The 27,767-nt window shown below is 49.2% G+C and overlaps 1 protein-coding gene across 2 annotated transcripts in view; it reads right to left on the bottom strand.

Annotated features, from left to right (window-relative positions):
• The window catches only part of PUDP (pseudouridine 5'-phosphatase), a 188,556-nt gene that overhangs the window by 8,235 nt on the left and 152,554 nt on the right, over nt 1–27,767 (bottom strand). Inside the window, exon 5 of one of the 2 annotated variants that reach the window (XM_087813586.1) lies at nt 2,712–3,114. The exons of the other annotated variant lie outside the window; for it this stretch is intronic. The gene's annotated coding sequence lies outside the window, so the exon portion shown is untranslated. Of the gene's footprint in view, nt 1–2,711; nt 3,115–27,767 lie in introns of those variants that run through there. 2 annotated transcript variants of the gene reach the window in all.

Raw genomic sequence — 27,767 nt, 5'->3', positions numbered from 1 at the left:
TGTTACATGACATTCTACACGATTTTTCTGATCTTTTTCATATACACAGGGTGTCCCACCAAAGGACGTGTACACACTTTGAATAACTATCAAGCCACTGTTTGTATTTCAACTGTGTTTTCAAAGTTCCAGTAGCATTTCAGGATGAATTTCCTTTGTTCACAGCTTACTCTGGCTGAAAAGAAAGAAACATCCATTGAGCTATGGGCTGTTGAAGTGCGTACACATGTTTTTGGGACACCCTGGGGTATGTGCAGCCATGAAGGCAAGTTTCATTGCAGAGAGAGCACATGATCAGCTGGGTGTGAGGTAAATAATGGCTGGGGGGGGGAAGGGCTCAATAGTTCGTATGCATAGTTGTCTGAATGTGTCGTCATAGTAGCTTTGTTGTTAATGTTGTATAAACCTACAATTGTTTATGTTTGCATTTCTTAAATATATTTTTATTGATTTTTACAGAGAGGAAGGGAGAGAGAGAGAGAGAGAAACATCATTGATCGATTGCCCCCTGCATGCCTCCTACTGAGGATCGAGCCCACAACCCGGGCATGTGCCCTGACCGGGAATCGACCTGTGACCTCCTGGCTCATGGGTGGATGCTCAACCGCTGAGCCACTCCAGCTGGGCTAGGACAGCATTTGTTACAAAAATTAGTCGTTATTTTGTAAACTGAAGGCAGCAACTTCACGCACGGTGATGTACAACCTGAATTTGCATGCCATTTGGGGATGCATGAGCTTTCATGTAGATCAACGGTTATTTGAAATGATTCTTTTTTAATTTTACATTTTCTTGTGCCTGTGTCAAAGGTGAAGGGAAGGCTGTTGGCACATGGGCCCTCTGGGCAGGAAAATGTCCCCTTCCCAAGAAGATCAATGACATCAGTTTTATATTTGCAACGTCGGATGATTGAAATAGACGATCGATTAAACTAATTCTAATTCTAATGGTGCAATTTCTTTTTTCTGCCAATTCATGGAACAGAAGTAGAGCGCTGGCAAGTTCATTCTGTTTTAGGTGAAACACCTGACTTGTGGTGAATGCTATGTTCCACATGGAAGATGGAATTATTGGTTTGGCAGTCTTACTATAAATACAAATTTCAGTGCAGTGCAAATCGTGGAGAAAATTATGTTCTTAGTAAATTGAGAGATGCATGGAGAAGACATGTTCTCTGGAGTAACCGTGACCCAAAAGTCATTCATAATCGCAACATGATAAGTGTTCTATCAACAAGTATCACAATCAAAGCTGATATTGTCCATAATGACAATGTACATATTACAGTAGAGATTATAAAAAAATGTCTTTCAGACTCTTGGGGTCCCTGAGAGCCTATGAAGGTGTTCAAAACAAGAGATCAAAACAATCTTGCGCCTTATGATTCTCGTGTATGGAAACTTTGAAGAGGGAGATCGACGTTGCCAGAGAGAGAGTGTTTCCCACATGCCAGTACCCACCAGGTCCATCTCCAGACTATTCCAGTGACTGTGGGTCCCACATTGAGTGTCTGAGTCTTGGTTTCATCAACTTGCTAAAAAAAAGAATTCTTTATGCCCTGCCTGTGTTCTAGAGTCAGAATAAAATAAAGAAGTAGGCATAAACGTGCGAGTCCATTATAAAACCGAATGCAATTGTAAATTTGAATTATTGCCACATGATCACAATTATTAAACGCTGTCTTTTTAAGAACTGAAGCTGAGTTAATTTAAATTCTGCTTTATCCCTTATGTATGGGATTCAGTGTTATTATTGTACATTTTTCATTTATTCTCATGGCGAGCGCATTAGCTATCCTTATAACTTAATATGCAGGCAGGCTTCCAAACCCTTCCAAATACATGCATTTAGGATAGCCATAAATTGGAAGATATTTACTGAAATAATGACTTCTAATTATGAATATGAAATGGATTAAAAGACAAGAATTGATCAGATTAGCCAAAATAAAATAAAATAAAATAAAATAGGACTTTGTGGATGCTTATAGTCCTGATTTATTGCAAGGGTTCATAAATCCGGGCTTTTAGAGGTTCAAACTATATATTTTGCACTTGATTTATAAAACCTACTAATACATCCATTTCAACTTCTCATTGGGAAATCATTATTCTCTGAGTCAGCCTCAGCTAAGTAAGAGGATTTATAAACCAGCCAAATACACAATGAACCATAAATTTTGAAATTAAGCCAATAAATCTTGTTAAAACAAACAAACAAACAAAAGAAGCAACCCGACAACCTCTTATTTACAAAGCCTTACCTTGCACTTGGGGTACAAGCGAACGATTTAGAAACCACAACCTTCAGTCCCTACAGTGTGGCCGGCATACTAAGCCAGTAACTCAACATATTAACATTTCTGAGTGGTCCCTGTTAGGAATCACAATTCCTAATCAGGTGATTTCTACTTGCGGGACTTGGTGGTAGCTGTGATGGATGCTGTTTTGGGTACCTCGCCCAAACCCTCTTTATCAAACAAATGCACGTATCTTTCAATGGTTGAGTTGGATGCTACTAACAGCTCACAGCTGGTCTCCCCTCTAGGGATTTGTCCTCTGTTGACAATGAGTTGCCCCTTCTGGAATGTTACCCCCAATTTCTGTACCCCCAGGACCATGATATCAGACCAAAGCCAGGTTTTACCAGAGGCTGCTCATTTCTCATTTCTCTCCCTTTCCTTACTACCCACTCCTACACCTTCCCTGCTATTTTTTTTTTTTTCCATCAGTCAATCAGTTGCACCCAAATCCTTATCTTAGGTCTCCTTCTAAGGAACCCAACCCAAAGCTCTAGCTATTTCTAGCTGTTCTTCACATATGTATTGCCATTCAAATTCTTGAATATAAGTAGGATCTCCTTTAGTCTCAAGTAACTTTTTTTTTTTTATAATGAAGTTCCTTCATCAGAGTCTCCAGATCTGAATGCATCAACCCTGTCTTCCCAAGTTTCCATTCTGTGTTTGCTCGTACAAAGATAAAAGGTGACTATGTGTCTAATTATTGCCTTAGAAATGGATGTTGATATTTCATTGGGTTTCGGGAAACCAAAGTGACGTCTTGATAACATCAGCTGTGTGTGTCAGCATCCAAGCTGGGCAGAGACGTCTCCACCCTAAAGAAGAGGCTGCGATGAGATACCGGCTTTCTGACTTGCAAACCCAACTTGGAACCATCCTTGAGAGATGCATTAAGGGCCTAGGACGTTCTGCAATGAGCACACAGCCTCCTGAGAGCTAGCAAAGCATTTTCCATTAGTGGAAGATGAGGTTGAAAGTAGCTGTGGGTCATGATGATAATAATGGCATTTAAAATATTCAATACACAATGAACATTCCACTCAGGGGCTACTGAAATAGATGCAAAGCTATTTAGTGACTCCCTTTGGTGATTAGCTTAGATGCACCTAAACTTTTCCTTTGAATCATCCACTAACCCCTGGCAAGAGAAACGCCATCGGCAGAGGGATCTTCATCTCCCCCTGTTGGCCCGGAGGTGCAAGTGCAAATACTATAGGGAGGAGATTTGGCTTAGTGCATATGATGCAAGAATGGATGTTGATTTTAAGGATGGTGCTTATTCTGGAGGTTGCAAAGCTAAATTCAATATGGCAGGTGGCTGTGGACATTCATGTCTTCTGGAGGTGCCTTCATGCACCCGGGGGAAAGTGGAAACTGATGGCAACGTCCAACCATGCTTGCTTGTCCAGATAGGATCTCTAGACCAACTGCCTAGAGTCAAATCCCTGCTTGCGCTCCACACTTCCTGCTTGCTTTGGGACCTCAGGTCACCTACCTGTTTGGGCATCAGTGCTCTGTATCAAATGGGTATAATAAAACCTTCTAGCTCATGGTTGTGAAGTTAATACAATGTTGCATTCTTAGAAAGCTACGTGACGGATAACACTGTAAATAATTGCCCACAGTTATACTATTAATACATTAATCAGATTTAATATATTAGAATGGCAACTAATATGTTAATTCATAATTGATACATTACTATATGATGCTATAAAATGTAATTGCACATTAGAATATAAGAAATGCTTCTGTACATAGATGGAGAGGTGTGTCGGGAGGTGACTAGAAGGGTCAGTGCATCTTTAGCTGTATAGACGCTTCTGGAAGGCTGCCCAACCTGGTTTCATCAATCCACACGCTCTACACAGGGCAACATGATTCCTTTTTGCCTCATCTCTTCCTTACTACTCAACAGTCTCAGACTTAATTTTTTATGTTTTGTTTGGTTAATCTTCACCCGAGGATATATTTTCCATTGATTTTTAGAGAGCGTGGAAGGAAGGGAGGAGGGGGAGAGAGAGAGAAATGGAGAGAGAAACATCGATGTGAGAGGGACACTGGTATTCCCAGTGTGACTCTCATAATTGCCTTAAAATCAATAATCAGAGAAGAAGCCACGAATGAGAAGAGGGAAAAACATGAGGGAAAAAATACTTTCCATGATGCCACTAAACTCTAGCTATTTGATATCCTTTTTTATAAATATATATATGTTTTTATTGATTTTACAGAGAGAGGAAGGGAGAGAAAGAGACATAGAGAAACAGTGACGAGAGAACCGCCAGTCGGCTGCCTCCTGCACGCCCCCTACTGGGAATCAAACCTACAACCCGGGCACGTGCCCCGACCAGGAATTGAACTGCTGACCTCTGGGCCCATGGACAACACCCAACCAACTGAGCCACACCGGTGGGCCAGAGTTATTTGATATCCTTCTTAAATAGCATGTCGATTAGGGCTCTTCTTGTTACATAATGACCCAAAAAAAAAAAAACCAGGAGGACCATTGCGGAAGATACTCAATATTAAAAGCCTGTTACATTGTTACACTGTGTCCTAGATTGAGCCCATTTGGCTATTACTGGAAATGATCTCGCCACAAACACCCGAGTAACCATTACAATGTTGCACAAGATATGCCCCGTTGTTTCCCACGGACTTTTAAATCATTTTTATTCGTTATTACCCTGCGCCCTAGTTTTTTGTTTTGTGTTTTCTTTTTAATTGGAAGACATTGTCTCCTGGTACAGTTTCTAATTAAATCCCCACACTGAACTGTGAAACCTGCCCCCAGCTTTTTATAGGAAGTGGACACCACGTGAAGGAGGAATTCATGCATTTTAACGATGCTGTTAATCTTTGCAGAACTAGGAACGCATCCCTGGATTTTAGAAAAATAAATGCTACCCGAGTTTGTTCTCAAGGTTGCTAAATTGAGGTTATTGTATACAACAATTCTATGTCTCATGGAACAAGCTTAAAAAGTGCTGCCTCTGCTGACCTTAAGGACATTATGCTACAATGTAGCAAGACATTTACAAATGGACACATTTGTATGATTTCGCTCATACGAGGCCCCTGAAGGAGTTGAATTCACAAAGACTGAAAATAAAGTGGTGGGTGCCAGGAGCTGGGGAAGGGGGGGTTGGTTAGAGTTTAACGGGGACAGAGTTTCAGTGTGTCCACAGGAAGAGTTCTGGGGATGACGGTGGAGATGTTTCCACGACAACATGAATGGACTTAATGCCACTGAACTGTGAACTTAAAAATGGTTACAGTAGTCTGGCCGGGCGTGGCTCAGTGGTTGAGCGTCGACCTAGGATCCAGGCGATCGGGGTTCGATTCCCGGTCAGGGCACATGCCCGGGTTGTGGGTTCGATTGCCAGGAGGGGGCGTGCAGGAGGCAGCCGATCAATGATTCTAATCACTGATGTTTCTATCTCTCCCTCTCTCTGAAATCAATAAAAACATATTTAAAAAAAAAAATGGTTATGATAGTAAATTGTGCAAGGTGTACTTGTCCATTAAAGAAATGTTAGTGCCCTTTAACGTAAAACTAATTAACGCATCTTCACTGTGCAAAGGTAGTGAAGGGAAAGCAAGAGAAAAAACGATGTTGCCGGAAGCAGTGATTTCCATCGGCCGTCCCAGCTTCCTAGTGGTCTAGGCTGCTGATTACTTGTAAGGGCCTCGAGGAAAATCATGGTCCAGACCAAGATATTTCCATGAGTGGTTTTTATTGAAATCTATGTCACAATTAAAAATGGAGCTGCCTTTTGAGCCAGTGATCTCACTTCTAGGAATATATCCTCAGGAACCCAAAACACCCATCAGAAAGAATATGTGCACCCCGATGTTCATAGCAGCCCAATTTACAATAGCTAAGATCTGGAAACAGCCCAAGTGCCCATCAGCAGACGAGTGGATAAAAAAGCTGTGGTACATCTACACCATGGAATACTACGCAGCTGTGAAAAAGGTGGATCTGTTACCCTTTGGGGCAGCAGGGAGAGAGCTGGAGAGTATTATGCTGAGTGAAATAAGCCAGGCAGAGAAAGTCATGTACCACATAATCTCACTCATATGTGGAATCTAATGAACAAAATGAACTGATGAACAAAAGAGATCCAGAGACAGGGAAGCATGGAGCAGACGGAGGGATCTCAGAGGGAAGGGGGGAGAGGAGGTGGGAAAAGATTAACCCAAAAACTTATATGCAAATACGCACAACCTACGGACACAGACAATAGTGTGGGGAAGGCCTGGGAGGTGGATTTGGATGGAGGGAGGCATAAAGGGATAAAACAGGGGACACCTGTAATACTGACAACAATTTTTAAAATGAAGAAAAATATATTTTTTTCTATGGAATCATTTTAGCAATGGTATTTCAAAAAACACAGACCCGGTAACATGAATCCAGTGCTTGGCAAGCTAATTTTTTTTTAAGTCACGGTTGGAGACAAAGGAGTCATAGAAATGTTTATAGCTAGCGGGCATCGTAGGCGTCTTCCAGCTCAATATTAAACTCCTGTTTGAACAGAGAGGGAAACAGAGCTTAATGACCACAGGAGGATCTCTGGTCAGGGAGGGAGCTAGAAAGCGGGACCTCCTGACCTCCAGGTTGTCCCCGGCTCCGTGTCATTAGGAGGAGCCTCGTCACGCATGTCCCGACACAATATTTACTGATTTGCTGTCTTCTGGTCAGTGGTCCGCATGACGCTGGACATCTTTCTGGTTATTTTTTTGCTCCACGGCATCAATTAGCAGGTTGGGCAGGACAAGCGTCGCCCTGACCTACTTCTGTTTTCTGTGACAATATTTAATTGGACAATACCTACGGCTCACCCATGAGGACGGTTCTGCAGGATGAGTCTGCATCTGCTTTTGCCCGAGCTTCCAAAATAAAGGCGAGAACCTTCTGCGACGGAAACGACCCTGTTGAATGAGGCAACTCTGTAGAGGACTGTGGATGCAAAAAAAAAAAAAAATCCAAAGTTTGTACTGGGAACCCAGCCATACACCTTTTATCCCAGAAAATCCTTCAGAGGATTAAGTGGTATTGTGTGAGTTGCCTATTGTTTTCTGTAAACCCCGTCTGGTGGAGAGCGGTGTCTGTAAAACTGGGCACGGAGCCGCCCGGCCATCCTTCCTGTGCCGGCTGATCCCACAAATCACGTCCCTTTTAGGAACATCCCAGACACAGGACGGTTCTGTCCCCATTGAATCCCACCAAGCGGGTTCCGGCCTCGAAATTCCCAGCGGGAGCAGCACCTTGGACGCCCGGAAGCAGGGGCTCAGCTAAATCACACAAGGTGATCCCATCGGCTTCAAAGGCCAAGTTCACGGATTGGGGCATGAATGCTTTTATTGCTATGAAAATGTATATTCAGAGGATCATTCTAACTGTTTTGAATACTTTTGAGAACAGACGATAACTCTGTCCACGTCTTTGTATTTTCTGGTGTGTGCCTTTTTTAAAAATTATTATTAAATATATTTTTATTGATTTCTGAGAGAGGAAGGGAGAGGGAGAGAGAGAGAGAAACATCGATGTGAGAGAGACACAGCGATTGCTTGCCTCCCATTCGAGCCCTGGATGGGGCCGGGGATCGAACCCGAGCACCGAGAGGCCTCTGGTTCGATGCCCCATCAGGGCACAAACCTGAGCTGCAGACTCGGCCCCCAGTAGGGGGCGTGAGTGAGTGTGAGCCCCTGAACCGTAGGGTCTATGCCGTGGAAGGATTTTAAAAGAAATCCCCAGGTACGTGAATGTCTTTTTTTTTTTTCTTCTTCTTTTTACCTAGAGCTTTTGAAAAGCATCTTGTCCCTTAACTTCCCTTTTGTTCAGCTCCGCCGATAATTTCGCGGCTCGGTCACGACGAGCGAGGAGGCTTCGTTACACAGGAGCTGGTTTTCTCAAGGAAACACTTTAAGCCGCCCGAAGGCCACCGACACCGTTCTGACTCAGGTGCCCACCGGGAGAGAGCGGGGGTCCCGGAGGGGCGGTTTCTAATTAGGCTCCGGAGCATTTTAGCTTTTCTCTGCTTAAAAGTGTGGCGATGCGTCAGGCGGTGACAGCGAGACTTCCCCACGTGGCAGGGCGTCTGGTTCTCAAACTTTCACAGGTGTCTTTTATTTTTATTTTTTTAAATATATCTTGATTGATTTCAGAGAGAGAGGAAGGGAGATGGAGAGAGAGAGAGAAACATCGATGATGAGAGCTATTGATCGGCTGCCTCCTGCATGCCCCCTACTGGGGATCGAGCCTGCAACCCGGGCATGTGCCCTGACCCGGAACCGACCCTTGACCTCCTGGATCCTAGGTTGATGCCAACTGCTGAGCCACACCGGCCGGGCGGCAGGCGTCTGTTGATAAATGCCTTTCACTCTGCACTTTAACGCCAACATGAGTGTGCACTCGCACAGTCACAAAGGCTTTCAGCAAGGAATCCGTTCCCAGGAAAAGCTCACCCGCTGGGCCATCTGCGTGCACAACTTTCCGGTGGTGAACTGCCCCAGGTGGGAACGAAATCTTTAGCTTCAGTGAAGGTTCACATCCCACACCATCCTCTTCTTGTTCACGGGGACAGAGCTGCCCTTTTTCAGAACGGAAAGGCGTTTGGACCTGAGCTGCTAAGTGTTACTACGGCGACTGAGTATTCCGGGGACGCTGTGTCTGACCCCGGTGCCATCGACGCAGAGGCGTGAGGCTAAGGCTCGCGGGGACCCGGCGACGTGAGGGCGGTGTCGTAGCAAGGGCAGGGGGTCTGCAAGAGAAACCCCAGCTCTGGTTTTGTCTCTTCCTGTCGGCGCTCCTGTAGGAGTTTTCCCATCTGGAAAGAGGGGAATTAGACACACGGATCGTGGCAGGAAAAAAAAAAAAAAATAGTAGCACCTAGGTTAAGTTCAGACGCGTGTCGCGAGAGGAAAATGCAATGATGTCCATGTAAACGTTGAAGCCAGATCGACAGGGAGTGAGTGGGGTCGGAAACGTACAGGCCAGGGGTCGTTGGTAAGTGTAGGCCCCACTCAACTCCGACGGCCCAGCCCAAACCCCACCAGGCGAGGACTGGAGACTGGGATGGTTAATCTCATGTGTTAATTTCATGGACACCCAGGTAGCTGGTTAAGTATTGCTTCTGGGGGAGTCTGTGCTTGCAGATGAGATGAGCATTTGAGCAGGTGGGCTGAGGGAAGCAGATTGCCCTCCTCGACGTGGGTGGGCCTCACTCAGTCAGGTGAGGGCTGAGTGACTCTCTGTTTTCTGATGAGATCGGAGTTTGAGTAGGTGGGCTGAGTGAAGCAGATTGCCCTTTCCAATGTGGGTGGGCCTCTCCCAATCAGATGAGGGCCTGAGTGAGTCTGTGTTTTCTGATGAGATTAGAGTTTGAGTAGGGGGACTGAGTGAAGCAGATTGCCCTCCCCAATGTGGGTGGGCCTCACTCAATCAGGTGAGGGCTGAGTGACTCTGTTTTCTGATGAGATCGGAGTTTGAGTAGGTGGGCTGAGTGAAGCAGATTGCCCTCCCCAACGTGGGTGGGCCTTGCTCAATCAGGTGAGGGCCTGAGTGAGTCTGTGTTTTCTGATGAGATTAGAGTTTGAGTAGGGGGACTGAGTGAAGCAGATTGCCCTCCCCAATGTGGGTGGGCCTCACTCAATCAGGTGAGGGCCTGAGTGAGTCTGTGTTTTCTGATGAGATTAGAGTTTGAGTAGGGGGACTGAGTGAAGCAGATTGCCCTTTCCAATGTGGGTGGGCCTCTCCCAATCAGGTGAGGGCTGAGTGACTCTGTTTTCTGATGAGCTCGGAGTTTGAGTAGGGGGACTGAGTGAAGCAGATTGCCCTCCCCAATGTGGGTGGGCCTCACTCAATCAGGTGAGGGCCTGAGTGAGTCTGTGTTTTCTGATGAGATTAGAGTTTGAGTAGGGGGACTGAGTGAAGCAGATTGCCCTCCCCAATGTGGGTGGGCCTCACTCAATCAGGTGAGGACCTGAGTTAGTCTGTGTTTTCTGATGAGATTAGAGTTTGAGTAGGGGGACTGAATGAAGCAGATTGCCCTCCCCAATGTGGGTGGGCCTCTCCCAATCAGGTGAGGGCCTGAGTGAGTCTGGGGGGGAAAAACTGCCTTGTGTTGACTAAACGTCATGAGATCAGAAGCCAAACGCAAGCACAGGGTAATCTGGCGTGTATTCTGCACAGGCGAGTGCCAACGGGGCTTCCTTTTGCTTTAAAACAAGAAATTCAAATGCGACGGAATAGTTCTTGGCTATAAAATAAAGAAAGAATGAAGTCATATCCACATGATTTCACTTATATGTGGGATCTAAGGAACAAAATAAATGAACAAAGAAAACAGAAACAGGGCCATAGACGCACAGAACAGATTGACGGCTGCTGGGGAGGAGAGGGGTTGGGGGGCTGGGTGAAAAGGGGGGAGGGATTGAGAAGGAAGATTGGTGGCTACACAGTAGTCCTGGGGTTGCAGAGCACAGCACAGGGAACATAGTCAATAATAATATCGTCATAACTACGGACGGGGCGAAGTGGGTGCTGGAAATGTCGGGGGGATCCCGTTGTAAAGTATAAAAATGTCTAATCAGGATGTTATGCACCTGAAACGAATATAAAATAATATTGGAAAATGAAAAATACCCTAATTGGAAAATGAAAAATAAAACTTAAAAAAATAATAATAAAAGGGACTCAGGAAAATCATCTGGTCACCTGACATTTACATAGGCTTTCGGTCGTGAGTATGTGGAACACAGACGTTATTTTCATATTATTATTTATCAATTATCGTAGTATTTGTTTGTATTACAACTACAGGGTGTCCCTCGAAAAATGCATCCACGCTTTGAATGATGAAAGCGTCGGTGGTGACGAACACGCGGTTCATTTTCGGCGTTTAAAAGGATCTCCAGGAACGAATCGTTTTTTTGGTCAGCACCTGTTTTCACGCTGGTGCTGGTTCCGGTCCAGGCCCTGCTGATACCACGAAGCCGCGGAGTCGCCGACACCCAGCATCATCTCATGCGGTGTCTGCGCCCTCGACGCATCGACTGCCGCTGGCTTTGTCCCGTAAACGTTATCTTTTATGTGTCCCCATCAAAAGAGTCTTTGGCGCGTTAGGTAAATTTCCTTGGCGCAAAGCTGAGTCTGGCTTCACCCATTATTTCAAACCCGCAAAAGAGTGAAAATTAAGTGATTTTCACCTGTTGAAGCGACGATACGTGTTTTGGGGACGCCCTGGATAAACCCACCTGTGCCGGCCCCTGTATGTCCCGCGGGGTTTCCAGCGAAGCACCAGTCTCAGTGGTTTCGGAGGGAAGAAAGTCCTTCCCAGACGCCGCTCGGAGTTTCCAAACACCCCTGGGGGTTCACCCTGGGGCGCTCCCGCCTCACGGGGTGGGGCGGATGACCTGAGCCCCGAGCACATCTGCCCCAGGGGCCAGCGGCTTGGGGCCCACCTGTCCTTGGACCGGTGGCTGCCGTTGCCCTGGAAACCCTGCTGGGGTCCGGATGACATCATAACGGGTGCGGAGCCTGCTCCGGGACGACGGGGCCCATCTCCTTACGGGGAACCCGGATTAAAAGGGGGGGCAGAAGCAATCGGAGCAAACGCTGTCTGAGGCAGGCCAGGAGGCCCGGGCAGGAGGAACGGGGAACCCGAGGCCCGAGACCTAGCGACCCTGTGCCGCCGGCTAGGGAATCAGGGTGCCGAGCAGTCTGCGGCCGCCTAGAAGATCCCGTGCTCCCCAAGCCAGGGACCCACAGACGTAAATGGTTTGCACAGCTCACCCCGCTCAGGGACACGGATGGCAGACACCCAGCCCGGCCTTCGGCCAACCACACCCACGGGCAGGTGGGGTTCGTGGAATAAGCCCCGTTCGGGTGCATCGGCATGAAGCTGGTGACTATTCTCCCGAGATGCTCCCGTAAGACGCCCCCCCAAACGCCCAGCTTTTAAAACCCCTCAAAACTGGGGTCCCAGCGTGTGCTCTGCTCCCAGGACCATGCGGGCACCTCGCGTCTCTCCCCCCACAGGCGCATCCCCTGAACTCGAAGGGGCCCCCCGAGGCCTGCAAACAGGGCAGCAATGGGCATCACTTCACCCCCCGCAAGACCCCTGAGCCCGTCCCCGAGCCCCCCTTTCCTCTGGCGCGTCAGGGAGCCCAAGCAGCCCAGCCGAGGCTCAGTTCCCAGCCCTTCCGTGTCTCGCTGTCCCCAGCTTTCATAAACGTCCCCCGAAATTCACCCGGACTCGTGCTGTGAAATTTTTTTCCTGCGTGAGGTCAAGAACCCACACGCTATCCCCGCCGGGCCTGGCCAGACCCGCCAAGGGCCAGGTCCCCTCTCCCGGTAAAATTTCAGGCTTGTCGGAGTGGACGGGGGGGGTCGCCCCCAATCTTCCTCTCGCCAGGGAAGGCCTGGTGACCACAGAGCTCATTCTTTCCAAACAGAGAGAAAGGAATTCTGCACCCCGGCCGTAAACCAAAAGCGCTTTTATCTCTGATCATCGATTCTACCGTGAAAACAAACCGAAAAAGGAAAAAAAAAAGACGACCGTAGGCCCCGCGTGGTTTTCTGCGCCCTGAGCCCGGAGCGGAGCAGCCACGCATGATGGTTGCCGGGCGCCTCAGTGAGGTTTAGGGGGGGCTTGGCGCTCCCCTCGGAGGGTCCCCCATGGGCCAGCAAACAGAGCAGAGTTCTCCCGGGAGCGGGGTTGCTGGACTTCAAAGGCCCCGTCTGGCAAAATGATTTGTCCTGCTGTCTGGCGTTTGAAGGATCCTGAATAGCTCCCTTTTTTGGGGGGGGCGGGAGAAGGGAGGAGACCATGGGCTTGGCGGGCCCCCTGTTAAGAAGTAGGATGCCTGGGCTTTAGATCTCTTACGTCCGCCCTTTTCCGGGTGAAGGGATGCCCCCCGGAATCCTTTGAGGCTCTGCCAGGCTCCGAGCCCCTCACTCCAATGCCGCCCTCCAGTGAGCTCATTCACCGGGTCTTTCCCACAGCCCAGGACGGGGCTGGCTGGGGGCGGGCCTGCTGGGGGGGGTACGCTCCCCGGTGCCAGAAACGGGGGCCCAGGGCCCGGCCTGGCTCTTGAGAGCATTCCTGGGCGGCCGCGTCATGGGGCTGGGAGTGTGAGAGCCTGCGGGGTAAGACTCACCCAGGGCCCACCTTGGAAAGCAATCGTCTCCGAACATTTTTTTTAAAAATATATATATATATTGCCCGGCCGGGCGTGGCTCAGCGGCGGAGCGTCGGCCTAGGATCCGGGCGATCGGGGTTCGATTCCCGGTCAGGGCACATGCCCGGGTTGTGGGCTCGATCAATGACTCTCATCATTGATGTTTCTATCTCTCTCTCTCCTTCTCTTTTCCTCTCTCTGAAATCAATAAAGATATATTTAAAAAAAATAAAAATAAAAAAAATATATATATATATTTATTGGTTTGAGAGAGAGAAACATCAATGATGGGAGTCATTGATCGGCTGCCTCCTGCACGGTCCCTGCTGGGGATCGAACCTGCAACCGACGTATGTGCCCTTCACCAGGCGTCAAAGAAACAAGCCCTGGACCTCTCGCTCTAACCGCTGAGCCGCACCCGCCGGGGTGAGTGGCAAACTTCTGAGCTTTTGCTCAGTGCCCGATAAACTACCCCCTTGGTCAGAATTACTTCCCGTCGGTATTGCCCACGTGGACTTGACCCAGGAAGACGAAAAATGACTGCAAACCACACCGAGAGCCAAGATCCTGCCCTTGCAGAGATGCCAGCCTCGGAGACACGTGGCTGTGGGCGCCGAGGCCCTAGCGCCCTCGCTGTGGTCTTATCTGGTCTTCGTCTTGAATAAAAGTCGCCCAAACCAGCTGCAATAGTGACCCCCGTCCTGGTTACCTGGCCGGTCACCCACATAAAAAAGGGCCTGGCCTGGCCGGTGTGGCTCAGTTGGTTCAGGGTTGCTCTGGGCACCGAGGCGTCCCCTGGGTTCGATCCCGGTCCAGGCGCTTGCCGGGGTCGTGGGTTCGATCCCCAGCCGGGGGCAGCCGACGGACGTCTCTCTCATCAGGGTTTCTCTCTCTCACCCCGTCCCTTCCTCTCTCTGTCTAAAAATCAATAAAAACAGATTAAAAAGCAAAAAAGGCCCCGGCGGCAGGGCCTGGACACGTTATTTCAAGAAAACACCCAACTGGTTTGCAAGGCGCGCACATGGGTCGCCGTCCCCGCGGACTGCGATGCGCCCCAAGTGGATGTTAGGCTTGATACGATGAAAACCTCGCGAGTCGCGAATACATTTGTATTGATCCAGACATTGATGAGCACATAGAGGAAAGTCGATTATTGTGGAAAACACGATCGTTCGTTTTTCTAAAAAAGTTCACGGCGATCGTGCAAACTCGGGTAATAGGACTGGCCTAGGATTACTCGATGTGCTAGTTGTATTACTTTATATTTTTATTTTCTTTAATGTGTTTATTGATTTCAGACAGAGGAAAGGAGAGGGAGAGATGGAAATATCAGTACAGAGACGGTCATGGCTCGGCCGCCTCCTGCGCGCCCCCGACTGGGGCTCGAGCCCGCGCCCCGGGCCTGCGCCCCGACCGGGAGTCGAACCCAGGTCGTCTGGTCCATGGGTTGACTTCCAACCACTGAACCAACGCTGGCCAGAGATGTGCTGGGTTTTTTATTTTTTATTAATTTGACATTTACTTAGTGTTAAGAGAAATAACCTAGGAAACTCATACATGCTACTTGTAGGAATAAATAATTGTTAAAACATAGTAAGATCCCCGCCCCAAATCCAGTGAAATTGGGTAAATTAAAAGATTAAGATCCAGTTTCCAACAAACGAAAGATACAGGAATCAAGATGAAAACAACGCGACCTCTTAGGTCATGGAAAGCACTGGGTCATCTGAAGAGCAAAGTAAGAAAAGTAGAAGCAGTGAAAATAATCATGCATCTGGGGCTACATCCTTCTGACGGCTTCATTCTCCGAAGAGCAAAGGAAAGAAATGATGGCTGCATAGCAGTCGGTTCACTAAAATCCCTGAACCTCAAGAAAATATGCATCCTGATATATATATATATATATTCATTTTTTCCTTCCTGAGATATATATACATATATTTTTCCTTCCTGATATATATATATATTTTTTCCTTCCTGATATATATATATATTTTTTCCTTCCTGATATATATATATATATATTTTTTTTTGTTCCTGATATGTATATATATATATTTTTTTGCCTTCTTGATATATATATATATTTTTCCTTCCTGATATATATATATATATATTTTTTTCCTTCCTGATATATACATATATTTTTTTTTCCTTCCTGATATACATATATGTATTTTTTTCCTTCCTGATATATATATATATTTTTTTTTCCTTCCTGATATATATATATTTTCCTTCCTGATACATATATATATTCTTTTCTTCCTGATATATATATATATATATTTTTTTTTCTTCCTGATATATATTTTTTTCATTCCTGATATATATATATATATATTTTTTTTCATTCCTGATATACATATATATACATATATTTTTCCCTTCCTGACATATATATTTTTTTCCCTCCTGATATATATATATACTTTCTTCCTGATATATATATATTTTTTCATTCCTGATATATATATATTTTTTCTTCCTGATATATATATATATATTTTTTTTCATTCCTGATATATATATATTTTTTCTTCCTGATATATATATATATTTTTTTTTCATTCCTGATATATATATATTTTTTTCCCTTCCTGATATATATATATTTTCTTCCTGATATATATTTTTTTTCATTCCTGATATATATATATATATTTTTCCTTCCTGATATACATATATATATACATATATTTTTCCCTTCCTGACATATATATTTTTTTCCTTCCTGATATATATATATACTTTCTTCCTGATATTTATGTTTTTTCCTTCCTGATATATATATATTTTTTCTTCCTGATATATATATATATATATATATATATATATATTTTTCCCTTCCTGATATATATATTTTTCCCTTCCTGATATATATATTTTTCCCTTCCTGATATATATTTTTTTCTTCCTGATATGTGTGTGTGTGTATATATATATGGGAAATGCAACCAAGCGGAAGGCAGAGCACCTGTGTGGAGTAGAAACGACGCGTCGCTGGGTAAGTGAGAGCCCGGCTCAGGCGACCCCGGCCGGCCGGCCGGCGCCTGCTGTCCCATCCGTCCTGTGCCTGCCTCCGCCCGGCCCGTGCCCCCGGCCATCCCACCCTGTGGCCTGCGTCTCAGCCTTATGCACGCACATCCCTCGCCTAAGGCCTTCGCCCGGGTGACCCTCGCTCGCCTCACTTGCGAGCCGGGAACGCCGCCGAGAGGGCCGAGGAAACCGAAATAAGAAAACACACAGAGTGTTTTGTGAGCGGAGACGATCCCACGACCTGAAATCTCAGTGTTTGAGTTAATAATCCCCCAGACAGCGGCCCCCCCCCCCCGGGACCCACGGAGACGCCGGGTTTGAGTCAAGACGAGGCGTAGAATCGGCTCCGGGCAGTTCCAGGAACAACCCACATTCAAAATCACTTTCCCTTCTTTCATTCGTTCCGCTTCCCCAAGCCAGACGCCCGGGGGGGGGGGGGGGGGCCGCCGTGGAACAGGGCGGGGTTCCCACAGATGTCAAAAGCTTGTCTCGCGTTTCTCTGTCTCCCTCCCTCTCTCTCAAATCAATCAAAATACATTAAAAAAAAAATAGACTTGAATTTAAAACAAGGAGGCCCCGCTCGTCCATCACGTTTGCTAAACACGATTGAACGCATAAAATTCCGCGGACTCCCTACCTCCGCCGGCTGCATCGGACGCCTGCTATTACGCTGCTTTTCGGTCGCCGGCTTTAAAAAGCCTCATCGTAAGCTGAGTCATGGACCCACGCAGGAAAATGACCCCAGCCGGCCGCCGAGCCCGGGAAGTGAGCGGTTTAACTCCCTCGTCGGGAATCCAGGCGCATCCCCGCAGGACACAGCCCAGGTGTCCAGTCTGAAAGCCACCAGCGAGGTTTCTGACGGGTCCCCGGAGATTAAACATCCTTCCCCCTGGCCGGCCACACGGTGCAATGGAGCCATCGGCTGTCACAGGGCATCCGCATCTGGGGGGACACCCTGTGTTCCTGCGGACTAATGAACGTCCGTCCCCACGATTGGCGATTTCTGCTATTTCGTTGCCACTCAGCCCCCTGACGGTCAAGTTGTTGGGCGGCTACCGGGTCCAGGAATCCTCGATATTTATGAAAAGTCCCTGCGAGTTGCTAAATGAGCTGCTAAATTAGCCTGGGTCAGGTCAAGGGGGGGGAAAGGGTATAAATTGGATGATGATTGATTTATTAGTGACCGAGGAGTCCGTTTTGTTCGCTGTCCGCGGCGCCATGGGCAGGTGCCGCAAGGACTTCGCGTGGAAAGGCGCGTCCTAGAGATTCACAGCTTTCCCGAATGCAGACGGACTCTCGCCACCTGTCAGGCCCACGTGGTTCACACGACACCGTCCCCAAGCTGCTGCTGTGCTAACAAGCCCGGGCCTGCCGGGGACACTCCACTCACCACGGGCAGGGACGTAGTCGCGCTCCCTGGATTACACGCAGGGACGAGCTTCGCTGAGACGGGAGGAGAGGGTGCCCCCGTCCTTTATTTATGGAAAACCTCCCAACGACCCCCTAGGTTTGGGAGCCTTGGTTGCAGGGCCTTCGCTGAGCTCGCCTTCCCCCCTCCGAAGGCCCGTCCGTTGCCCAGGCTGGGCCACCAGACGTTTCAATTGAACGAATCGAAAGGACGCGTGGTCCCGTTAGCGCCGGAGTAGAGCGGGAAACGGCATAAAATTAATTTCGGCCGGTCATTTCTGATCGGGGGGGGGGGTCCAGGGTAGACGGGGGAGCGTTGAGACGCGCGCTGAGGGTCGTGATTTGATTCGATTCGACGCCAAGAAAGAGACAAGTTTGGGAGACGAAGGAGTTTCTGGGACAGTGGCTCAGGCCTCCCTGAGACGTGTCTGTCCCACGTGAAAACGTGGGAACCGCAAACAGTTCTCGTGCAATCGGCGTTTCGGTGAAGGACCCTGTTGCTTCCACGTTAGGAGGCGATTTTTAAAAAAATATATATGTTTTTATTGATTTCAGAGAGAGGAAGGGAGACAGAGACACGCTGGTGAGAGAGAAACATCATCCGCTGGCCGCCTCCCGCTGGCCCGCCGCTGGGCATCGAGCCTGGAACCCGGGCCTGGGCCCCGACCGGGAATCGAACCCCGATCGCCTGGCTCACGGGCTGACAGTCAACCACTGAGCCGCCCCAGCTGAGCAAGAGGCGGGTCTTGGTGGGGGGACAACATCACCTCCAGACCCCGTTCCTGAGCGGAGTCCGTCACCCACCATCGCTGGTGGGAGGAACAGACCTGAGGCCTTTATGTGCGGGAAACCCAGGAGTCCCCGGAGCAGCCGGGGCGGGAAAGGAAATGCGACAAGACAAGACCGAGAGGAAGGAGGCGGCTTGGAAATATGTCACCGTCACAGCCCCGGGGACAGAGGGACAAGGCGGCTGACCAAAGGACGAGAATCAATGGCAATTACTAATCGTCAGAACCACGGGGGAGGTCAAATGGTGGGCGAAGCCGGACGCTGAAACCCTCAGACCGCCCGGCTCTGATTGCGCAGTGAAGTCGCACTCAGCCCGGCCGGCGTGGCTCAGGGGTTGAGCATTAACCTGTGAACCAGGAGGTCAGGGTTCGATTCCCGGTCGGGGCACCTGCCCGGGTTGTGTGCTCGATCCCCCCAGCAGGGGGCGAGCAAGAGGCAGCCGATCCATGACTCTCATTGACGTTTCTCTCTCTCTCTCTCTCCCTGTTCCTTCCTCTTGCTCTAAAAAATAAAAAGAAAAATAATTAATCAGACGGGCGGACAGACTGAAGCCTTGGAGGCAGTTTCACGCCGGGCCTGAGATGTCCAATACACTGGCCGTCCCTCCAGCGAGGAGATAAGTCACCTGAAATACGGCGACTCCGAAGCGGAGGGAGGTCCGTGGAGACTCAGTAAGCGCCAAACAAGCACCCGATTTTGAAATACGTAAAATATCTCCATGCATTTTAACGCCGATCGTCTGTGTTGAAACGATCACCTTTTAGACATACTGGGGCCCGGCCGGGCGTGGCTCAGCGGTGGAGCGTCGACCTAGGATCCAGGCGATCGGGGTTCGATTCCCGGTCAGGACACATGCCCGGGTTGCAGGCTCGATCCATGACTCTCTCATCATGGATGTTTCTGTGTCTCTCTCTCCCTCTCCCTTCCTCTCTCTGAAATCAATAAAGATATATTTTTTTAAAAAAAGAAAAAAATATTTAAAAAAATAGACATATTGGGTTAAGTTTGTGGTTAAAACCCACGGCGTTGGTCTTATCTGCTTTTTAAAAAAAAAAAAAGAAAAAAAAAGTGGCTCCTGGAAAATTTTGAACTTGACACGTGACTTGCATTGTATTCCTTCCGGGTGATCGCACCAGGACGGCCAGCTCTGACCTCAGCTCACTGGGCGCGCAGGCAGGGCTCCGGGCGCCCATGGGTGCCCCGTGGCCCGTCTCTGTCCCTGTCCCCCAAGTGTCGTCTCGCCGGTGGGCTGCCTGCGCTTCATTTCCTTTCGGGATCACTTCCGACGGGACACGTGTCCCTGCGTTCCTTAGATCTTTCCTAAATCGTGGGCCGCTTTGTCCCCTCTCCGTAAAAAATAATTCCCTCGGCCCACGATGTGCCTTTACCGTGGACACAACGGCCCCTCTTTGGGTGGGAACGGGGTTTTCTAACGACTTCAGGAGACTCGGCCTCTTTCAAGACGTCGGGAGCTCGCCCTCCCCTAAAAGAGCTCGTCGGGGATGTTCTGAGCTCGCGGACACGTCCCGGCCTGGCTGTGTGGCCTGCTCCAGCCTCGCCGCTGTCCCCATTGGCCCCGCTCCAGCCGCAGCGTCTTTCCAAAAATAAAACCGGACGGGAAACGCCCGAGCCGGCTAATTAACACTTTGGCAGAATTGTCACCGAGCTATTTTAAGAGACGTGTAAAAAAAAAAAAACAAAAACCAAAAACGTGTGGTTGTTCACACGTGGTGAACGTAGCAAGGGCGGGAAAATGATCATGTTTGGTATTTGGGAGCCTCAGTCCGTCCCCTGGGTGCTTGACGGGGCCAGGCCTGGGCGAGGACAGGAATGGGGGGTGTTTTAATCTTGTCAAAAAACAATAATAAATGGAAATCCCTCTAAAACGGAGGCAGAGCCGCTGTCCTGGAGGAGCCGCTTTGTCCCCCTGATGCCTGAAACCTCTGCACGTTAAAATGGGTCCGACCGGCCTTCGCACGGGGCCGAAAGCGGCCTTGTGTCCCCAACGGCCGTCGGCAACGGTGACAGGAAAGCGGGTGTGACGACCACTGGACGGGCGCCCACGGGGCTGAAGATTGAACACGTTGTTCAGAATCAGGCCACGGCGTCCTCTTACCGGCACCCAGAGCCGCGCCCTCCGGCTGGGGGTCCCTGTCGCCCGTTTCTCCCTCGCAGACACCCGTCGCCTCTGTCCCCCCATCGGGAGGCCATTGGGGCCCCGCCCGAATCAGCGTGTCCCAGATAAACGTCACTGCCTCTCACCGCCAAAGGCCTTTCAGTTTTAGGTCGACAACCTCCCGTCGGGACGTAAAATCATCATCTCAGTTCACCACGTAGAAGGTACCGGTCAGACGCATACAATTGATTTTTAAACTCTGGTCTTGCCTATGGGTGCAGCCTGCAGATGGTATGAGAGCACGCACACTGCCAGCCTTTTTAAAATCACAGGTAGGTTCCGCCGGGCAGGGCTCAGCGGTTGAGCGTCTACCTGGGATCCAGGCGATCGGGGTTCGATTCCCGGTCAGGGCACAGGCCCAGGTTGCGGGCTCCATCAGTGACTCTCATCATTGGTGTTTCTCTCTCTCTCTCCCTCCTTTCCTCTCTCTAAAATCAAGAAAGATATATTTTTTAAAATAATAAAATAAAATAATAAAATAATAAAATAAAATAAAATAATAAAATAAAATAAAATAATAAAATAAAATAAAATATAAAATAAAATAATAAAATAAAATAAAATAAAATAATAAAATAAAAATAAAATAAAATAATAAAATAAAATAAAATAATAAAATAAAATATAAAATAAAATAATAAAATAAAATAATAAAAATAAAATAAAATAATAAAATAACATAATAAAATAAAATAAAATAAAATAAAATAAAATAAAATAAAATAAAATAAAATCAGAGGTAGGGTCATGACCAGCCCCGCCCGGCTGCGCCAGGCCTGGGGGCGTCTTAGCCAGCTCAGGCGGCCGGGACACAACCCCGCAGACCTGGCAGCTTCGTTGCAGGGGGACATTGAGCTCCCCCAGCTCCGCAGGCTGCAGGCCTGAGTTCAAGGGGACGGCCGGGCTGGGGTGGTCGAGGGCTCTCTCCCTGGCTTGCAGGCGGCCACCTTCTCAGTGTCCTCACGGGGTCGACAGGGCGCCCTGGGGTCCCTTCCTCGGTTCCCAGGGCAGGAATCCCGCCGGGGGAGCCCCACCCTCGGGACGTCATGGAAACCTGCTGACATCACAAAGGCCCCACCTGCAATTCCCATCAGCTTGGGGGGTGGCCGTTTCCCGTAAAAATCTTCAGAAGCAGAGAAAGTTTCAGTCCTTAAACCTGGGAGTATGAGTGAAGATTGACCACATTTTACTTTTTTAAAAAATAATAAGAGAGACAGGAAGGCAGAGAGAGAGAGGGAGGAACATTGATCGGGTGCCTCCTGCATGCCCCCTACTGAGGACTGAACCCCACAACCCGGGCCTGTGCCCTGACCGGGAATCGAACCCGCCACCTTCGGGTGCCCAGGACAGCGCTCCAAGCGACGGAGCCACACGGGCAGGGCCCACATCTAACTTTTTAATTCCTCTGTGACAGACGAAACCATGCCCCTGCCCCGCCCCAGAAAAATGTCCATTGAGTGTTTCCCAGGATCTGGAGGTTACGTTACCGTTTATAGTTGGGGGGACTTGGCCGATGCGATTAAGGTGGCAGTTTTGGGGGGTGGAGAGGTTCGGGTGGGGTTTGCAGGTGGTTTGTTATAAGGGGCATGTAGGAGGGTCAGAGACGGACAGGAGATGCTGTGTAAGAAAAACAGGGGTGCAGGGCCATGAGCTATGGCCACAGGGGTGTATGACACATTTTAATATTTTTAAATTGATTTTTAGAGACAGGAAGGGAGACGGAGAGAGGAACATCCATGATGGGAGGGTCATGGATCGGCTGCCTCCTGCGCGCCCCTCATTGGGGGGTCGAGCCTGTGCCCCGACCGGGAATCGAACCCTGACCTCCTGGATCCTAGGTTGACGCTCAAGCCCTGAGCCACCCCGGCCGGGGCTCTATAAAACATTTTAAAGCAAAAGCATCCGCTAGGCATAGAATGCTCAGTTACGTATAAAACAGAATATAACGGAGACCCTCAGCAATAAGGGGGAGCTCAGCGCGGGAAAGCTGACCGTCTACATGGCAGGACAGCAAATAGGGAGACGGCGTTGTTTCCAGGAATTTGGGAAGAGGGATGGATACGGGGTGATAGCAGGCGAACCGTCAGGACCAGCAGGGGTGTGTGCATCCAGGATACGCGTCACCCAGAGAAACCCCCGAACGTAAAGAAATCCGAGGAATCGTTGAATGGAGTTGAGGCCAACAGGACCCGCCAGCGAGGCCCGTGCCCGAAAAGACGGGGGAACCGAGGCAGCCCCCACGGCCCGTATTCTAACTGCGATAAAGCTGGAACTCTAAGGCCCTGCACGGGCTGGGAGTCTCACAATACATGTAAGAAAATCAAAAAGACGGGACCCGAAGCTCCGCCGGGGCCGCTGGCTGGAATCGGGCCGCGTCCACCCGCCGGTGCGGGCTGGCAGGCGAGCTGCCAGTTTCCCGGGCCACGACGTCGCTGGCACCTGCAATCCTGCAAACGAAGGGGATGGGACGATGGTGGCGATGCTGACAGCCTGGCGCCAGCCTCCCGAAATCAGAGCGACGCGGGGGCGGGCGATGGATCGTTCACGCGTGAGAGTCAACCCAGCGCGGCTTCTCCCTGAGCGGATCAGGGCGTCCACGGGGAACACACGGGCCTGAGACGCGTCCAGCTTTTACACTGGAGGGGAGGCTGGGCCTCTCAAGATGTCATGCATGTTGGTCGTGAAAAAGCAGGGGGAAAAAATACATACGTTCAGGTGATGGAAAAATAACCCGTGGACACAGGCCATAGGGCGGGGAAGGCCTGGGGAGTGCGGGAAGGGGGGTCGGGGGACATCTGTGATGCTGTTGACAATTTTGAAAGACCCAGAGTCGACGGCAGATTCAAGAAGCCACCGTTTCGAGCTGGGGGACAATGGATTCTGACCGCCGATCGCACCGCGACGACACCGCGGACGCTCATTTTGTGAAACGGTACAAGGGTTTCCTCTCCCTCCCATGCCTGCGCCTTCCTTTGTATTCTGCCCGAAACATTAAAAGCGAAACGTCTCCATTCTCTGTCTCGCCCGTGGTGTATTTTAAATCCCGTTGATCTCTGGCTGTTGTGTTTGTTGTAATGAGCTGAGTTGATTTTCCTCCACCGTGGAGCCTGCAGCTGACCGGTGAATTTTTTGACCTACGATCCCTTCCACTGAGATTCCGGATGCCAATATTTGATGAATCTGGAAACACCAACCGGAAAGAACGTATGCCCCCCCCATGCTCATAGCGGCGCAATTGACAACAGCTAAGATCTGGAAGCAGCCCGAGTGCCCATCCGTAGATGGGCGGATAAAAAAGCTGTGGTATATCTACGCCGTGGAATACTACGCAGCTGTGAAAAAGGCGGATCTGTTATCCTTTGGGGCAGCAGGGAGGGACCTGGAGAATATTATGCTGAGTGAAATAAGCCAGGCGGAGAAAGACAAGTATCCCCGTGGTCTCACTCATAGGTGGCATCTGAAGAACATAATAAACTGACAAACAAAATAAATTCAGAGACGCAGAAGCATGGAGCAGACGGAGGGATCTCAGAGGGAAGGGGGTGGGGACACAGGAAGAGATGAACCAAAGAACTTATATGCAAAAGTGCATAACCCGGGGACACAGACGATAGTGTGGGGAAGGCCTGGGGCGGGGGGAGCGGTGTCCAGGCCGAGGGGGGCAATCAGCGGGGGCCACAAAAGGGGGGGCATCTGCAATACTCTCAGCAATAAAGACTTAAAAAAATAATAAACTAGCAAAACACACAACGAAATAAAACAACAGAAAAAAGGACCCCAAGCCCGTAAAAATTTGATAAACCAAAGCTGATCCCAGTCTTGTCACTTAAAAAAAAAAATAAGGTTCTTACGTGAAAATGTGAAGCCACGGAGGCGCGCCTGGGCTCGTTCCCGCTCCGACGAGGGGGGGTTCAGCGGGCAATGCAGGGCCCCACTCCCCGGGCCCCCCTGGAAAATCAAATCGGAAAACGGGGGGCCCGTACGTCCTGCTAGCAGCCTCAAGAAGAGAAATGACTGACTAAGGGCCGTGGAGCCCGCTTGGCTGAAAATGACATGCCCTCGGCGGTTTCAGCAGCAACGAGCTTTTGAAAGGGTGGGTTTTCCCTCCCCGGTGCCTTTAATAATTCAGAGAACACTGCCGGCCGGCCCGCCGGGGGACGTTTCCACGTGTGAGTCCGACGAGCGCCCGCCGACCTGAGCCAAAAACGGGCCGTGAAAGCGGACGCGCGGGGATCGCCTGTCGCTCCCGTTGTCCTGAACGTAGACTTGGGGCGACCGTGGCATTTTCTCGGTGTCGATTTAGACGCAGCGCAGCGTGAGGGTCCTTCATTTATTTTTATTTTTATTTTCATTCTACGTGCAATTATTTGAACGTCATGTACTGTTTTTGGGGTGGAGCTGCCGTAGACTGTTGGCCCCCAAAACCTTTATTTTTTTAAAATACGTTTTTATTGATTTTTAGAGGGAGAGGCAGGGAGAGAGAGAGAGACAGAAATATCAGTAATGAGAGACAGTCATGGATCGGCCGCCTCCTGCAGGCCCCCGACTGGGGATCGAGCCCACAACCCGGGCCTGGGCCCTGACCGGGAATCGAACCCTGACCTCCTGGATCCTAGGTCGGCGCTCAACTGGAGCCACGACGGCCGGGCTCCTGCTCAACCTTAGAAACCAAGAGCCCCGTGCCCAGGGCACCGCGGCTGGTCCTTGGCGGGCAGGGCCTCCCCCGTCCTCGGCAAGGCCCCGTCTCGTGTCCATGAGCCCGTCATTGCCGCTGTTGCACGCGTGTCCCCCCCGCCGGCCTCTCACTCTTTCCGCTTTGTTTCCATAGACGTTCAACGATTCCCGAGGCACGGGAGCCGCTGAGTCAGTGTCTAGAGGATGAACTGCGATTATTAGCGTCCGAGAGCCGGGCGGCCGGCGGGGACCCGGGCCCTCGGACGCCGGCGTGAGGAGCCCGTCCCTGCGATGCTGCGCGTGAGAGGTTCCCGAGGCACCAAAGGTGTCACGGGCTCCTCCCGGGACCACGGCCGTCCCGATGGAGTCAGGTTTCCATACCGACGCCCGCGAGCTCGCTAAGCGTGAGGGGCCCGGGAGGGGTGCGGAGAAGCCACGGGTCCAGAGATGGACGGGCCCGGCCTGCAGAGCCGCAGCGAATGGCCTGGGGCCAACTCGACGACCCACGGGGACAACGCCACGGATGAAGGCCACTGTCCCTGGAGGCTCAGGCCTCTGGGGCTGAAGGGCTGGACGGCACAGGGGTCCATGAAGGCCGCGGGGTGCACCCGGGTCCTCAGACTGTCCCTGGGGTCACCTGAGGTTGCGCAGAGTCGGGTCCGTGGCCCGAGTAGCATTGGACCCGGGGGGTCCGTAGAACCGCAGGAAACCGTTTGCACCTGCTTGGGGCGGCTTCTGGTCACCGGTTCATCTGCTCAGAGTCTGCGGGGGACACGTCACCCCGATCGGCAGGGAAGGGGAGCGCCCTGGAGTCCCCCAAGCGCTTGCCGGCCGCTTGGTTTAAAGGCTCCACGAGGCGTAGTCGCCAGGTATTACCGAATGAAGATCTTCGGAGTTTGGTTATTTTATTTTATTTTATTTTATTTTATTTTATTTTATTTTATTTTATTTTATTTTATTTTATTTATTTTATTATTTTATTTTATGTTTTATTTTATATTTTATTATTTTATTTTATTTCATTATTTTATTTTATATTTTATTTTATATTTTATTATTTTATTTTATTTTATATTTTACTTTATATTTTATTTTATATTTTTTTATTTTATTTTATTTTATTTTATTATTTATTTTATATTTTACTTTATATTTTATTTTATATATTTTATTTTTTATTTTATTTTATTTTATATTTTACTTTATATTTTATTTTATATTTTTTTATTTTATTTTATTTTATTTTATTATTTATTTTATATTTTACTTTATATTTTATTTTATATATTTTATTTTATTTTATATTTTACTTTATATTTTATTTTATATATTTTATTTTATATTTTATTTTATTTTATTATTTTATCAATGTTGCAGCAAATCACCACGACACGCCCGCCTTAAAGGCGAACCCCGTTTCTTCGTTCGCGCTTCGCCCGTATGTGGAAGCTGAAGGAAAACCCAAAGTAGAAACAGACTCACAGGTGCCGGGGACGGGCTGGTGGCTGCCGGGTGGGGAGGGGGCCGGGGGACCGGGTGGCCGGGGCCGGGCGGGGTTGAGAAATTCAGATCTGTTGTTTGAGAACAGCCCCGGGGATGGAAAGGGCCGCCCGGGGGACAGAGTCGGTAATATTGTAATCACTGCGGCCGGGGCCAGGCGGGTGCTGGAGATGTCGGGGGGCCGAGCGAGCAAAGTCTATGACTGTCCAACCGCTGTGCGCCCCTGAAACATGACGCAGACGGCCTGGGAGAGAATTAGACCCCCGACACCTATATACGTTTATTAACCAATGTCACCCCAATAAATTAAAAAATAATAATAATATTGAATGTAAACTATAATTAAAAAATAAACTTTAAAAAAAAAGCCGGACGTCTCTGGGTCTGGAAAGTCTGAACTGAAGGCATTGCCTGGAGGTCCTGGGGGGACCTTTTTCATTTTTAGTTTTAAATAACGTGAGTTCCCCCTTATGACTCCGGTTAACACCACCCGGTAAAGACCCCCCGTGTGCACTGTGGCGTCATTTGCTACGTGCGGAGCCGTTTAAGCTAAAACCGGGGTGACCTGCAATTAAAGGAAACCCCGAGTGTAATTCCGAGACGCCGTGCCCGCTTTCCGGAGCTGCGCGGCCCGCGGGGCGCTGACCCGGGCACCGGTCCGCACGGACACACAGCATTTCCGTCATCACA

The sequence above is a fragment of the Miniopterus natalensis genome, chromosome X (genome assembly GCF_054644295.1).
Source record: "Miniopterus natalensis isolate mMinNat1 chromosome X, mMinNat1.hap1, whole genome shotgun sequence".
NCBI lineage: Eukaryota > Metazoa > Chordata > Mammalia > Chiroptera > Miniopteridae > Miniopterus > Miniopterus natalensis.
The sequence above is the reverse complement of the archived record's forward strand: the minus strand, read 5'-3'. Positions and strand labels throughout refer to the sequence as shown.